The following is a 14889-nucleotide window of genomic DNA, read 5'->3' on the forward strand; positions in this document are numbered from 1 at the left end:
GCATAAACACTTTGTCATTTTTGATACAGCAATGATTAATTAAGGTACAGTGAATAAGCCTCTTTAAACAGATGGGTCTTTAAGGAGCGCTTGAAAGTTTGGAAGGAAGGAGAAAGTCTGACGGCTTGTGGCAGAGAGTTCCAGAGAAAAGCAGAAGCCCGAGAGAAGTCTTGTAGACGAGAATGGGCAGAAGTGATCAGAGGAGAAGTGAGGCGAAGATCAGAAGCAGAGCATAGGTTTCGTGAAGGAGAGTATTTGGAGATTAGAGATGAAATATAGGGAGGGGTTTCATTATTAAGGGCCTTGAATGTGAGTGTAAGTAATTTGAATTTGATTCTAGAGGAGATTGGGAGCCAGTGAAGAGACATACATATGGGAGCAGCTAGCAGCCGCGTTTAGAACAGATTGGAGTTGTGAAAGGTGACTTGTTGGAATACCTGTGAGGAGTAAGTTGCAGTAATCAAGGCGGGAGATGATGAGAGACTGAATCAGTGTTTTAGTTGATTCTGAACTGAGATAGGGTCGTATTCGAGCAATGTTGCGCAGTTGAATACAGCAAGATTTTGCAAGTGTTTGAATGTGTGGTGAAAAAGACAGATGAGAGTCTAAGATGACTCCTAGGCAGCCTGTGTGGTGGAATGAAAGGTGGTGTTGTTTACGGTGAGTGATATCTGAGGGACAGGGGAAGATTTTGGAGGAAATATAATGAGTTCTGTTTTAGAAAGGTTCAGTTTCAGGTGGCGCTGTGACATCCAGGAGGAGACAGCAGAGAGACAGTCTGTGACTTGGGAAAGGACAGAATTAGAAAGATCAAGAGTAGACAAGTAGAGTTGGGTGTTATCAGCATAAAGGTGATACTGAAGTCCAAATGACTGAATGAGTTTTCCAAGTGAAGTTGTATAGAGTGAATTCTATACTAAAAAATGTATGTCCTTTAATACAGAAGCTGTCACTTTCTCCTGGAGTGCTCTGGCTTATCCCCCGTAGGTTGCTAATGTGATGGTCACTCTGTAGGACTGTGCCCTGAGTGTGCCAGAGATGGGAACTTGGACCTTTAGAGATTTCATTGAATTAAAATCAAACAAAACCCATTCATAACTCATAAACAAAGTGAAAAACACTCACCAGTTTAAGGACGGGGTCCAGGTGCACCGCCCTGAACCTTCAGCTAAGGGAGCGGATAACCATATGTAGAAATTGAGCAGGCACTTCTAGGAACCAATCTTCCAAGCAGACTTTTCTGTTAAAAAGTATTTATTTATCGGAGAGCACTAGGACACAACCTTATGCATTTCATATCAACAGGATCATGTTGATGATTATGAATCCTGTTGATACGAAACGCGTTAGGTTGTGTCCTAGTGCTCTCCGATAAATAAATACTTTTTAACAGAAAAGTCTGCTTGGAAGATTGGTTCCTAGAAGTGCCTGCTCAATTTTTACATACGGCCATTCATAACTCAGACTGGTCAGACAATGACCAGCAGGTGACATTGTCATTCATTCATGTTAACAGTAAATATAACCTTTAATATCTTGGAATTAAAAATAAATAAATAATAAATGTACACTGCAAAAGTGCTTAGAATAGCACCCTCATCAATTTTACATTCACTTCTTTTCAAGGTTTACTTATCCTTTAAACACAGTTCTCCTGGTCCCCTAAGTTGGCTAAGTATCTATGGCAGCTTTGCTATTTCAACAAGATGGATGCCAAGCTCTCTATGATTTCTACTGGCATAAAAGGCTTTCTCCCCCCTTTTGTGCAAGTTCTTCTTTTACCACTAATTAGTAGATTTTGGGATTTCCACATTAGCTACTGGAAAATACTGCCATCTGGTGGGGGGAACAGTCTAGATCCTAGAACAAAGATCAGAACAAAAGAGCACTAAGGAAGCATACAGCCCACGCGTAGGTGATAATGACAGTGGGTAAGTGGGGTCAGTAGGCTTTTATGAATCATCCAGCTCATTAAGTAATTTTGGGGGACATAACCTATTTAATCCACTGGTATTACAAGTATCTAATAACACTTTCACCCCTCTAGCACGTGATGGACACATATTACCAAATAAAATATGAATGCTGACACTAGGCTCTACAATGTCATGTTCCTGCTGTTCATTCTTTCTGTACCTGGAAACGTAAGTACAATACTAGACAAACTAAGATCTCCATGTACATTAGCGACTTAGGGTAAGGCCACACGAGGAGATTCGGGGAGATTTTGTCGCCTGGCGACTAATCGCCTCGTCTTCTGAACGACAATCTCCCCGAACTGCAATGAAAAGTTGCCTGCGCTAATGCACACGCGGAGATGCGTTTTCTATAGTCGCCCGAAGTTGCCTCACTAAGTACAGGCCAAGATGTGGTACTATGGGAAGGTATGGGGGAGGCAGGTAATGGATAGAAGAGAGCAATGTGGCAGCATATGTACCTGGGAGGCAGATGTCTTAGAATAGAATCATGTGGAAGCGTATGTACAGGGCAGGGGATTAATAGAGGAAGAGAGGAAGATGGCAGGGTATGTTCAGGGCAGGTGAAATAAATACATTTTAGAGTATTTAAAATATCATGTACTGATGCCCTTCATTGGTAATAGTTATGTGTTTGCTTTAGAAAGACGACTATAATTTATTTAAATAGGCTGCTGTGTAGCCAATGTAGTAGCCATTTAGGCTGAAAAAGGAGAAAAGGCACAGGTTATTTAGCAGATAACAGCTAAGCTCTGTACTAGAATACAATTGTATTCAGCAGAATGCATCTGTTATCTGCTATGTAACCTGAGGCTTGAATGGCTGCCCCCATGGCTACACAGCAGCTTGTTTATATAAACTATAGTAGTACTTATCTGTTATCTACTGTGTATCCTGTGCTTGAATGGCTGCCCCCATGGCTACACAGCAGCTTGTTTATATAAACTATAGTAGTACTTATCTGTTATCTACTGTGTATCATGTGCTTGAATGGCTGCCCCCATGGCTACACAGCAGCTTGTTTATATAAACTATAGTAGTACTTATCTGTTATCTACTGTGTATCCTGTGCTTGAATGGCTGCCCCCATGGCTACACAGCAGCTTGTTTATATAAACTATAGTAGTACTTATCTGTTATCTACTGTGTATCCTGTGCTTGAATGGCTGCCCCCATGGCTACACAGCAGCTTGTTTATATAAACTATAGTAGTACTTATCTGTTATCTACTGTGTATCCTGTGCTTGAATGGCTGCCCCCATGGCTACACAGCAGCTTGTTTGTATAAACTATAGTAGCGTTTCTGAAGCAAACACACCTGTTTTACCAGTGCATGGAAACATTAAATTATATTTTAATTACTTTAAAGCACTTTCATTTTTTGGTGTTACTTAGTGTTGCCATCTGTCTGGTTTTGACCTGGACAGCCCGGTATTTTGAGGGGCTGCCCGGGTCTATACTTCCTACCTGGTTTTCCAAATAAGAAAAACCGGGCGGGATTCCCTTGATTGACACAGCGATCGGCCAATCGCTGATCGCCTCGTCATAGCCCCGCCCACTGACATCACGGGTCCGCCCCCGCCCGGTCTCAGCCAGACATAAAGGTGGCAACCCTAGTGTTACTATTCCTTTAAGCTGAAGGGTTAATTTCAGCAACTGAATAGGAAGGCTGCTTGCATTATTTTATATAGGCTCCTTGGATTAAGTATTGCAGTGCAAGGAAACAGACATTAAAGGAAAACTATACCCCCAAAATGAACATTTAAGCAACAGATAGTTCATATCATATTAAGTGGCATATTAAAGAATCTTACCAAACTGGAATATATATTTAAGTAAATATTGCCCTTTTACATCTCTTGCCTTGAACCACCATTTCGTGATGGTCTGTGTGCTGCCTCAGAGATCACCTGACCAGAAATACTTCAACTCTAACTGTAACAGGAAGAAGTGTGGAAGCAAAAGACACGACTCTGTCTGTTAATTGGCTCATGTGACCTGACATGTATAGTTTGTTGGTCTGTTTGTGAGTACAGTGAATCCTACGATCCCAGGGGGCGGCCCTTATTTTTTTAAATGGCAATTTTCTATTTATGATTACCCAATGGCACATACTACTAGAAAAGTATATTATTATGAAAATGGTTTATTTACATGAAGCAGGATTTTACACATGAGCTGTTTTATGCAATATCTTTTTATAGAGACCTACATTGTTTGGGGCGTATAGTTTTCCTTTAACCAACTAAATATGAGACTATGGAATTCATCTAAAATGGAACCATGTGGGTGGCTGGCCCAAGCAGCGCTTAGTATAGGGGAGAGTGGGCTTCTGGGTAATGCTGTGCATGCAGACTTGTGTATACCTGAGCTCCAAGCATCAGCAGCCCGGAGTCGGCATCATACAGGGGGATGAGAAGTCTGCCGAGAGAGGGAACATATGGTTACTTACTGGTACTGGGTTACACTACTAACACATCAAGGTTACAGTACTAACAATCACCAGCAATGAACATGTTCCCTATTATAGCACATTGACTTCACTAGTACAAGGCCCCACAGCAACACCATTTAAGAAAATATATTGAAACTGTTTCCCAATTAGAACCCCCTGGGCCCCTCTACCTCCTGGTCCCCCCAGTAGTTGTAGGGTTTGCTTCTTCTGTCTTTAGATTAAAGAACATCTGATGCCAATGATATCACTTCAGCGCTGCTGTTAGTAATAGTATGGGATCTATTATCCAGAAAGCTCCCAAGTAAGTCACTATCATTCACCTTAAATTCAGGGGTGATTCTGACCAAGGCATCCTGATACTGGCACAGCAATGCAGCCCATCCTTTCCCACCTCTCTTACCTATGTCGCGTCATCACTAGAAGAGCCAACATTCCTGTTTATTATCTGGAAATTTGGCTCTAAAAGTTACCAGGAGCCACCTGGTCTATTTAAACCAGATAGACTGGAAAAAAGTCTCCCTAATATGCTGCCTTGTTAGTAACCCACATCGAGCCTATACAAGTGGAAAATAAACCAAATAAAAGCTCTGCATCAATTTTCTACCAACATCCCTTGAACAGGAAAACTGAAGCTGGAGACGACTCCTGCACTTCCAGTGAATAGACACCGGGGGGCAGAGGACACTAGCCGTGAATAATCAAATAGTTTTATACTAGTAAAAGTATAGGATCTGTTATCTGGAAACCCATTATCCAGAAACTCCGAATTACGGAAAGGCCATCTCCATTTAATCCAAATAATCCAAATTTTTTTAAAACGATTTCCTTTTTCTCTGTAATAATAAAAAAGTACCTTGTACTTGATCCCAGCTAAGATATAATTAATTTTTATTGGAAGGAAAACCAGCCTATTGGATTTATTTAATGTTTACATGATGTTCTAGTAGACTTAAGGTATGAAGATCCAAATTATAGAAAGATCTGGGAAAACCCCAGGTCCCGAGCATTCTGGATAACAGGTCCCATACCTGTAGTAGTGAAAAAGGTAACTGGATTGTAGGAAGAATTCACGGCTAGAATAGCCAGCCAGAAGGGCTGCACAGAATTTAAATGGCACCAGTTTAAAAAAGAGTGAAGCCCAGCAACCTTTACTAAAAAAAGTCTCTGATGTTCTGGTAATGTTGCCCTGTCCGGTACAAATGTTGCTTGATGGCAATGTTATTTATAGGGAAAAACCATAAAATTATAGGAAGGCCAGTATTTTTTTCCAGAAAAGGTGGTAACTCTACCCATGACAGATAACAGGCACCATTCAGTCTCATATCAGAATTCCGCTCATCAGTCAGATGAAGAAAGTTGTGCAGGACGTGCGTCAGATTGTCATGCCCCCTGTAGTGAGCAGAGTCATAAGCAACTACACTTGGAAATCCCTACGTAACTCGAGCAAAGTAATCCCCCCTCTCAAATCACAATAAATAGGTCCATTGTGGATTGAGGCTGGCCAGACCTGTACGGAAGCAGCTTGTCTTCAGGGCTCTGATTGTGGGAACAATCCTTATATTCATACGCTATTTCCTCAGGTGGGTCGGTGCCCCAGCTCACATGCCGACTGCCATTTTACGTCTCACTGGGCAGGTAAAACACACTGGCACAGGGACACTGACGAAGAAACATGAGAAACCTCTGCATTTTAATTGGATGTTGAGGCTGCACAAATATTTAAAGGTCACTTTGGCTTAAAGAGGAAATCAACCTATTTTTATTGCTATGGATTGCTGGGGATAAGAGTTCCTAACCTGTACTTGCTGCTGCTTCCTTGTGTTTGAACCAGCCTGACTTTGGACCCTGTCTACTGCCTGCCATGATCCCTTGGCTCTGCCCCTGTCTTATAGTCATATATTATATATATATATATATCCCTGATTAAGATTGACTGAGCCATGCAGGGTCTGGTTAGATGTAATCCCCAGTCTATGCAGGTAGGGGGCGTATGAGAAAGCAAACCCACAAAGTAATCCGACAAGGGGCAATTAGTTCTGGGTGCTCAGCTAAGCACTCCTAGCTAGCCATACAGTAAATGAAAAGGGAAATTTTCCAAACAGCAGTGAAGAGGTTAACTGAAAATACAGTTGTGAATAGTATGTAGAGCGTCACACAAACATAAAGCAAAAAGGGTTAAATGACCTATTCTGCTCCATGCAGTCCCCATGGATAAATCCAGCACCAGGCAGACTTGGGAATCAGTAAGTTAAGCAGCAGCAGGAGGATGTTCATTAATAAAATTTTCTTTTTCCTCTCTCTCTCCATTTACATCACCTCCCCAGACCTCTCCCACACTTGCCCCCTATCTCAGATTCCCAAATTTCTACCTCTGCTCTCTTTACTCCTCCTCTCCTATGCCCCCCCGGGGCTGGGAACTCTTCCCCAGGAACCACAGGCCCGTGGGAAGTAAACAGTTACCACTCACCCATGTTATACACAGAGGCCAAAAAGAAGGGGAAGAAAAAGCAACAAATCTTAATTGTGACGTTCCTCAGACAGTCAAATGGCTCATATGACAAAAAATTACATGTATTCCCAAGGCTTGGGTGCTAACCAATACGCACATTATCCAGAACCCATCAGCTCTCTGGATAAGCAGCAAAGTATCCAGTACAAGAGATTGTGCCATCCGTGCCACAAAATCCTCAATAATAGTTCCCAATTAAGATTATAAATGGCCTATTCTGAGTACCTTTTCAGCTGGTCATTATTTATTTGTTTAATATTAAGCATTTCAATCAAACATGCTGTCTGGTTGTCAGGGTCAGCGACCCCAGCAACCAAATAAAACAAACAAAAAAATGACTGTGAGAGTTCAACTTGATTATTTTTATTTTCAATGGCTTCTCTTTTTTTTTTTCTCCTCCTCTCCCCCAGACCTTCCATTCTGTCTTCCTAACGGATAACTTTTTTGCTAGGGTATTTAAACCAAACCAACCAGTTAGTACCTGAAATCTGAGGCTGGACATTTGAGGAAAGATATTTTAAAGTAGAGATGCTCTGAATCCAGGATTCAGCAAAATCCAAGCTTTCTTCAGCTGGATTCATCTGAATCCAAATGAACGGTTGAACTGTATCCAAACCCTAAACATTGAGTGGTTTTTGGTCACACATTTAAAAACTTTGCAGGTTTTGCCCCCCCCCCCGATTCTGGGCGCTAATTGGCAAATGCAAATAAGAGTTCAGTTCAAGATTCAGTGCATCCCTCTTTGAAAGATCTAAAAAAAAAAAAAAAAAAAGACCAATTGCAAACTATTTTAAAATACTATTGTCTACATTATTTTAAAAGTTACCCACTGGATTGGAGTACCAGCACCATGAGGCACTTCATAGAGTGGCATTTTATCCTTATTGTGCATGATGTGAAATAGATGGATATTTTATGGATATGGATTTTATTTATAAGGACCTGGAAAAGAAGCGTGCTCCCCTTAGTACTCATAAAGCACTTCTTTCCCTCTGACTGGGGTTGCCACCTAGCTGGTATTTCACCGGCCTAGCTCGTAAGATGCCAGCCAAGGCCGGGGCTGGTATTACAAATTTATAAATTTGTAAACCCTATTATTCTGCGCCTGGCCCGACTCATGATCCGCCCCTCTCAGCTCTAGGGTTGCCACCTGGCCAGTATTTTACCAGCCTGGCTGGTAAAAATGATAGTTGATCCCAATGTTATTAATAGGGAAAAAAATATAAATATATAGGAAGGCCAGTATTATTTTCCAGAAAAGGTGGCAACCCCTACTCAGCTCCCCAGTGGCGATCCTGGCTGCTCCGCCACCTGAGGCAGCTTGCTGTTGCTGCCCCCCCCACTCCCACCCCCCCGTGCATTCACCTTTTTGTGCTGGAGGGGGTCCGGGGGGGGTGGGTCGGTAGGGTTGCCATCTATCCGGTTTTGATACAGACAGTCCAGTAATTTTTTGACTGCCTGGTCAAAACTTTCTGCCCAGTTTTCCAAATTAGGAAAACCAGGCAGTATTCCCCATGAATGACACGGCAATCGGGCAATCACTGCATCACAGACCGGCCCCTGCCGCGTCACAGCCCCGTCCCTTGCAGGTCTCCACTGGCAGAAAAGGTGACAACCCTAGGGGTCGACGAGGGTGACAGGGAGGGCCAGAGGGCTTAGGATCTCTGCGCTAGAAGAGCCGAATTTCCATTTTGAAAAAATGAATTTCGGCCATCTAGTGGAGTTACAGACCAGAGAGGCTCTCTACACAGTAGTGTACCCCACAACACAGCCAGAGAGAAGCAGACATATGCCAAGTGTGCCCTTGACCTTAAAGTTGCCAGTAGGGTTGCCACCCAGCCGTTATTTTACCGGCCTAGCCGGTAAAACACCTGCCAAGGCCGGGGCCGGTATTACAAATTTACCAGCAATGTAGCTGCTGGTAAATTTGTAATACTCCTAAAAAGTCCTCGGCCTGCCCCCAACCCACTCAAAATTTACCTTTTTTTCTGCCTTCTGGCCAATGGCGTACTGGCTCCGCCCATTTACATCACAACCCACCCCTTTCTATGTCATGACCCACCCCCTTTTTACGCCACGGCCAGTCCCTTGTTCCCGTCCCCACCACCAGCCGGTAAAAATTTTATTAAAATGTGGCAACCCTAGTTAGCACAGTCTGCTTTATGCTGTCCCTTGGGTTGCCACCTTTTCTGGGAAAAAATACCGGCCTTTCTATTATTATTATTATTATTATTAACATGTATTTATATAGCGCCAACATATTGCGTAGCACTGTAAAGTAACTGTGATTATACAACTACATCACATGAATTACATACATAGAATATATGGAGTAACAAACATCACAATCAATACAGGTACAAAGAGGTGAGGAAGGCCCTATGCATATTCTATCTATTTATGTTTTTTTCCTGTTAATAACATTGGGATCAACCATCATTTTTACCAACCCGGCCGGTATAATACCGGCCAGGTAGCAACCTTAGCTGTCCCCGGTATCCAGCAGCACAAGGTTATTGTTTTACCTCATGGCAGGAGTGGCTCTGCTCATTGTACCCTCTAAAGCATTTGTGCAAAATGGATGCTTGACATACAATTCCCAGGACAGTGGCCTTTATTATCCCAAACATGCAATGTAAACAAATGTAGAAACAAAATGGCCACCGCTTGGCTTTCGTAACCATGGCGACAGATATGCAGTAGTGGGTTAGAGAAAGGAATTTTCTATTTATGTTATGGCTGTTGTGTAAATAAAGCTGGGAAAGTCTACATAAAACCACTGAGGTTAATTGGGCTCGTGTTTGGTACAGAGGCCTTGTCTACAGCACATGATCTTCTTCCAATGACCCCTTTGGTCGGCCGGGGAACTCTCTCACACATCTCTCCTGTCAAACACTACTCGGCAGAGATTTATCTCTGGAAATATCTGAAGTATAGTAAAGCAGGGGGGAGAGCGTGAGAGACAAGGGGCTGGGGGACAGGAAGAGGATTTGCATTTGTGTGAAAGAGGCAAAAAAGGAAAGCATGAGAGAAGGGGGACGTGAAAAAATAAAAAAGGGGAAGAAAAAGGGACGGGAGGTCATTATATTGAGCAGCAGCTTGGTCTCTGCAGGATGAATGTGGGAGTGAATAGGAGAACACATACGGCATATGGTCCTGCAAGCTCCTAATTGATTAGACTTTCCCACTGTAGCTGAACTACAACTCCCAAGCATCTCTAAGGGTGACCATATACTTACCGATAATATTGTACAAAAAAAAAAAATCGTACTATATTCGGTGAGTGTATAGCTGGCCATAGACGTAAAGATTGGATCGTACTAATCTCTGTTACGTACGATTTTCAGGCCATGTGTGGAGTGTACCGAAATTTTTCGTGCCATGGCGATCGGACAGGTTAGAAAATTTCTGTCGGCTACTGATAATATCTCTGCGTATATTGCCGATCTGACATCCCGATATCAGTGGGATCACCAGCTTTTGTCAGATATAACTTTCGTACGATTGCTGTCTGGGGCAGAACATCCTCTGATCTGTTCTTTTACTACTTTATTTGATCTGAATGGTTAGTGGCAGGTCGGGAGATGGCACTAAACGATCGTTCGTCCAATATGAAGGTAAATCTGAAAGACTATGGCCAGCTTATGGCAGGAGATGAGCCGACCGATATCAGCAGAAGCCTTGGATATCGGTCGACTAGTTGATCGACCCAGGCGGAAAATTTGGATTGGGGGCATTTTGAAGGCACCTGAACATCGCCACGATCAGTGCTGAATTGTCAGATACAGAAAGAATTCTATTGTTTCTACCTGTATATCTGATGATTCAGCTTTACATGTGTGTGTCTTTCTTGGAAAGATCGTAATTATTACGTCTATGACCACCTTAAAGGAGTACCAAAGCTTAACTAAAGAAGTAGCTAGAAATGTTGTACATGATGTTTTGTGCTTCTGTACCAGCCCAAGGCAACCACAGCCCTTTAGCAGTAAAGATCTGTGTCTCCAAAGATGCCCCAGTAGCTCCCCATCTTCTTTTCTGCTGATTCACTGCACATGCTCTGTGCTGCTGTCACTTACTGAGCTTAGGGACCCACTCACAATATACAGTACACATAGAATAGAAATGTCACAATATAAGGCTGATTAGTAATTAATACAGATAATTACTACATGGCAGCACAGAAACCAGTGCAATTAGCATCAGAATTTAATAATCAGCAAACCTGTAGCATCAGCTTATATTACAGGGGAAGCTCATTTTCTGCTGGATAATTAGTGACGAGCCCTAAGCTTAGCTTCTCAACAGCCAATCAGAGCCCACTGAGCATGTGAGTGTCACAGACACTTTCCAAGATGGTGACCCCCTGTGACAAGTTTGAAGTCCTGGATCATTGCTGCTATTGACAAGCTGAAACTTTAGGCTGGTGCAATAAGTTCAGTATATAAAACATGGCATTTTTAGCCCTATTCATTGTTAGGGGTTAATTCTCCTTTAAGACTGAGTCCATTGCACCCTTGCACTTGTGTGTGACACAGGCACTTGGATGATGAAGCAAGCTCGAGCTTCAATAAAAAAATAATGGGTATGGTTTTGGTTTTACCAGAGACAAGGAAATCAACTGTTCAACTGACCTTGCTGCATATGTCTACAGCAATTCTAATCAGGCCCGGACTGGCAATCTGTGGGTTCTGGCAAATGCCAGAGAGGCTGCTGTATGGTTCCATAGAAAGTTACCATATAGTGGGCTGGTTGAGCCTCTGTGTACTTGGAATGGCAGGGCCTATTTTGACTCCCAGTCCAGGCCTGATTCTAATACACTGCTTTATAATGGATAGTCCATGCGGCACATAGAAAACAATCAATCAGCTCCAAGTTGAGTATAGCACAGTAGCAACACTGCCTTATATGAACATGGCTTTTCTTTTCTGCCACTGCAGTCTATAAGAAAGAATGGGAAACCCACAGCATGCATTGGAACTGTCACGTGGGCATCACTCATTTGTTTTAATATACTCAAACAATGCCCGTCTGCCCCTGCACCTACCATAGGAAGCTTGTTTAACCCTGACATGAGTGAAAGCAGCTGCAGCCAGGGAAGAGAGTTCTGACCTGAGTGGGTCATGGATATGAAAATGTCTCTTGTGCATAAGAAAGATAAGCAACAGAAAATCAAAAACACCACAGTAGAGTTAATACTGCATGTCTATTTTTGAAAAGGGGTATATATATATATATATCATTCCTAAACCTTCTGTTGTCAATAAGGGAGGTGCTGCCATACCTGGACTCTTCCTGTTACTATATATATATATATATATATATATATATATATATATATATATATATATATATATATATATATATATATATATACCTGGACTCTTCCTGTTACTATATATATATATATATATATATATATATATATACCTGGACTCTTCCTGTTACTATATATATATATATATAGTAACAGGAAGAGTACAGGTATGGCAGCACCTCCCTTATTGACAGCAGAAGGTTTAGGAACGATTGATTTTTCATGCAAACCCTGTGAGTGTGCAATTTCTATATATATATATAGAAAAATACTTGCCGTCACTGCACTCACCACTCATTAGCATCAAGGCTGGGTGCTAACCAGAAAATCATAAAGTCCAACAAATGAAAGCACTCACAGCTCCATTATAAAGTTGAAGTTTAAAAGGTTTCTTTATTAAACCCACATCAGATCAACGCGTTTCAACCCCCACAGGGCCGTCATCAGGATCTGATCCTGATGACGGCCCTGTGGGGGTTGAAACGCGTTGATCTGATGTGGGTTTAATAAAGAAACCTTTTAAACTTCAACTTTATAATGGAGCTGTGAGTGCTTTCATTTGTTGGACTATATATATATATATATATATATATATATATATATATATATAGTAACAGGAAGAGTACAGGTATGGCAGCACCTCCCTTATTGACAGCAGAAGGTTTAGGAACGATTGATTTTTCATGCAAACCCTGTGAGTGTGCAATTTCTATATATATATATATATATATATATATATATATATATATATATATATATAGTAACAGGAAGAGTACAGGTATGGCAGCACCTCCCTTATTGACAGCAGAAGGTTTAGGAATGATCTGTGGCACCGCCCGTGCTCTGAATACCAATGACAGCATAGCCCCTATGCGTTTGGCTGGGCCCGCTCTCTATTTTTAGATGACAGGCAGCTCAGTGGTTCCTTTGTGCTGAGCAATGGCTCTCCCCTTCCCAGCGCACAAACCAGTTGATGTGTCAGAAAAGTGACACGCGTGCGGCACCTGCTGTCCCCGGCGCACAAAACAGGTCCGGCCAGTCCCACAAATGTCACCCAGACAATTGGCAAGAAGCAGCATGCACCTGAAAGGCTGTGGCGGGTTACGTTTACTTATTACCCAATAATTCCTCAGGGCGTTGGCCGGCTAAGGTCTCCTCGCAGTGAACCCAGCATGACAAGCAATGGTTTAAATGTGATATTCACATAGAAATACAATATCTTATAGAGTACAGTCATACACAGAAGGTTAAAGAGATACTGACATCAGAAAATAACTTTTTTTATTATCTATCATAACATTGTCTTTGCATGCTATTTAAAATTTTGTGGTAAAAGTATTTGCCTGATGCTTTTACATTACCTTTCTTACCACCCTGTTCCTCTATGAGGGGGCTGCCATATTTGTGCAGCAGGAGTCCGTTGGCATTAGAAACTCTATATGAAGGGACAGTCAGGTTGGTAAAACAGTCAGGTTTAGGAACTTCAAGCGACAATTACTTACAAAAGCAGAAGTATCAGTGAAAAGCGATCAACATGACCTATAGATAACTTTGAGGGGGTTATTTACTAAACTCCGAATGCAAAAATCACGAAAAAATCTTGATTTTTTTTTTATAAAATCTGTATTTTTAAAATTCACGAACTTTTCGGAATTTATTAAACCCTGAGGATGGAAAAGTCTGAATCTAAAAATCCGGCATCTCAGGTTGCATATAAGTCAAAGAGAGAAGTCCCAGTGATTTTTTGATGTGCGATGGGTTTTGTGCAATACCCCGAGTTTTCAGGTGAAAACTTTTTCCCGCAAAGCAAATTTTGTGGAAAATGTAATAATAAATAAGCGTAAAAAACCAGAGCAGATTTGATCGGAGTTTGTATCAGAAAATATTGAGATAAATTCAGACTTTGATAAATAACCCCCTTAATGTAGATTAATATTTTGAAAAGACAATTTTTAGTGTCAGTATCACTTTAAGGGCAGTAGCACATGCTGCTACTGGAGGAGATTAGTCACCCAGCGTCAAATTGTCTCTTCTTCGGGCGACTAAACTCCCCTAAATGCCTTCCCAATGGCAGTATGGCACTCAGGACGCTTCGGGTGACTTCAGAAAGCCAAAGCAATGCGAGTGTCATCCCACCGGCGAATTACATTCTAGCCAGTGGGAAGGCATTTAGGGGAGATTAGTTGCCCGAAGAAATACTTTTATTGGGGAAGTGAATATCACAATATCACTGAGGTGATATTATGATATTCACTACACCAATAAAAGGATTATTTGCAGTCTAAAGGTGGCCATAGACACACAGATCCTATCGTACAAATCAAGGATTCGTACGATTTTTGGATCGTGTGTGGCGTGTGCCGACATCTTTCGTCTGGCAGAGATCAGTCGTTTGGTCAGGGTTGATTTTGACCCGTCTGATCCCGCCGGAGCCCATTGCGCATTGTAATCGGATCGTTCGGCCATGCGGCCGAACGATCAGATTACCCCCGATATAGCCATTCTCGTTAATGGCATATCGGGGAAAGATCCGCTCGTTTGGCGATGTTGCCAAATGAGCGGATCTTTGAGTCTATGGCCACCTTTAGACTACTGCTGTGTATTTGTCCTGCACTTCAGCCTTTCCTTTGAACAT

General features: G+C 42.0%; 1 long non-coding RNA gene across 1 annotated transcript in view; it reads right to left on the bottom strand.

The window, feature by feature from the left end:
• The window catches only part of LOC121398762, a 77383-nt gene that overhangs the window by 2493 nt on the left and 60001 nt on the right, over window positions 1-14889 (bottom strand). The window contains exon 3 of the long non-coding RNA XR_005964513.1: window positions 4343-4397. This is a non-coding gene — a long non-coding RNA (uncharacterized LOC121398762). The remainder of the gene's footprint in view (window positions 1-4342; window positions 4398-14889) is intronic.

The sequence above is a fragment of the Xenopus laevis genome, chromosome 9_10S, assembly GCF_017654675.1.
Source record: "Xenopus laevis strain J_2021 chromosome 9_10S, Xenopus_laevis_v10.1, whole genome shotgun sequence".
In the NCBI taxonomy this organism is placed as follows: Eukaryota; Metazoa; Chordata; class Amphibia; order Anura; family Pipidae; genus Xenopus; species Xenopus laevis.